Source organism: Salvelinus alpinus, chromosome 2, assembly GCF_045679555.1.
Source record: "Salvelinus alpinus chromosome 2, SLU_Salpinus.1, whole genome shotgun sequence".
NCBI classification, from domain to species: domain Eukaryota; kingdom Metazoa; phylum Chordata; class Actinopteri; order Salmoniformes; family Salmonidae; genus Salvelinus; species Salvelinus alpinus.
This window is the reverse complement of record NC_092087.1, coordinates 95,979,583-95,981,061: the sequence shown is the minus strand read 5'-3', so window position 1 is coordinate 95,981,061 and position 1,479 is coordinate 95,979,583. Positions and strand designations below refer to the sequence as shown.

At 42.4% G+C, this 1,479-nt stretch overlaps 1 protein-coding gene across 1 annotated transcript in view; it reads left to right on the top strand.

The window, feature by feature from the left end:
• The first annotated feature begins 1,093 nt into the window (after positions 1-1,093).
• Positions 1,094-1,479, top strand: part of lpar2b (lysophosphatidic acid receptor 2b) — a 36,850-nt gene continuing 36,464 nt past the window's right edge. The window contains exon 1 of the mRNA XM_071353901.1: positions 1,094-1,294. The gene's annotated coding sequence lies outside the window, so the exon portion shown is untranslated. The remainder of the gene's footprint in view (positions 1,295-1,479) is intronic.

The window sequence follows — 1,479 nt, the reverse complement described above, 5'->3', positions numbered from 1 at the left end:
TAATAGCAACACTGCACCTCGGAGTTAGTTGTATATGGCTAATATACCACTGCTAAGAGCTGTGTCCAGGCACTCAGCGTTGCGTCATGCTCAAGAACAGCCATTAGCCGTGGTATATTGGTCATATACCACACCACCTCGGGCCTTATTGCTTAAATATAAAAATCTACACATTTATCATTGTAATAATATGCTGCCCACCGTCCTGCCTAAAAGGAGCTTGTGAAAATGTATTTTATTATAGATTATTTGGGGGGCTGTGTCCAGGCACTCCTCATTAGAACAGCCGTTTTTTTAATTTAACTAGGCAAGTCAGTTAAGAACAAATTCTTATTTACAATGACGGCCTACCACCTCCAAACCCTAACCCGGACGACGCTGGGCCAATCGTGCGCCACCCTATTGGACTCACGGCCGGTTGGGATACAGCCTGGAATCGAACCAGGGTCTGTAGTGACGCCTCTAGCACTGAGATGCAGTGCCTTAGACCACTGCGCCACCCGTTAGCCGTGGTATATTGGCCATATACCACACCTCCTCGGGCATTATTGCTTAAATATAAAACTCTGCTAATCTAAAGCCTACACATTTATCATTGTAATAATATCCTGTCCAGCGTCCTGCCTAAAAAGAGCTCTCAACCTCAGTCCATGAAATATATATATATACCTTTATTTAACTATGATGAGGGAGAGACAGCTAAAAATTTATGTAGGCTATAATTATATTATTTTGCTTATTTTCAATTTTGTCCTATCTCAATGTTTATAATGTTTAGGGTATTATTCTATTAGGCTCCGGGCGTAACTGTCCTCTCCTAACGCCTTTAGCATAATGTGTGTCTTCAGACGCCCCTAGGAACCCTTTAGTCGTTCTATTGTCTTGTTCTATACATAATGTCTTGCTTCTTGTCAAAACAAAATCACACCCAACACTACAGCCCAGCATGGGGGTAAAAACCCTGCCTTCGCCAAACACTGTACTTACGCTGTCAATCATCCTTTCTTCTCCTCTCATTGGTTGTCTTGCCGTTCCAGTATCCAACCGGGGCCCAGTAGAGGCGGGTACGTTGCGCTCCCAGGTTGTCCAAGGCCACATTCTGACAGTCAGAGACAGAGAGCAAGCTCTGCCGCACCCTTTCTCTACCGCGCACAGGTAAACTGCGGACAAACGACCAAAGTCACTCGAAAGTCAAATTTGGATTGTAACTTTTGGCCAAATGTATGGATTAAACACAGACTAAACTCGTGTCTGGAAACTGATATGAAGGGATTGTCGCTAAAGCAAGACTAAGGTAAGGAATTTGATATGTTTTTAGTTTTTTTTAAAACGAAAGCACCTTTTCATTGTTTAGTGAGTGAAAGCTAAACTAGGATAGGTTAAGTCCGAAAAACTTAAATTAGGCTACGTTATAGGCCTTAGTGACTGGTTTGACTTGATAAACTCGTAAAAACAAGTCGTAAAAGAACATTGTGCATT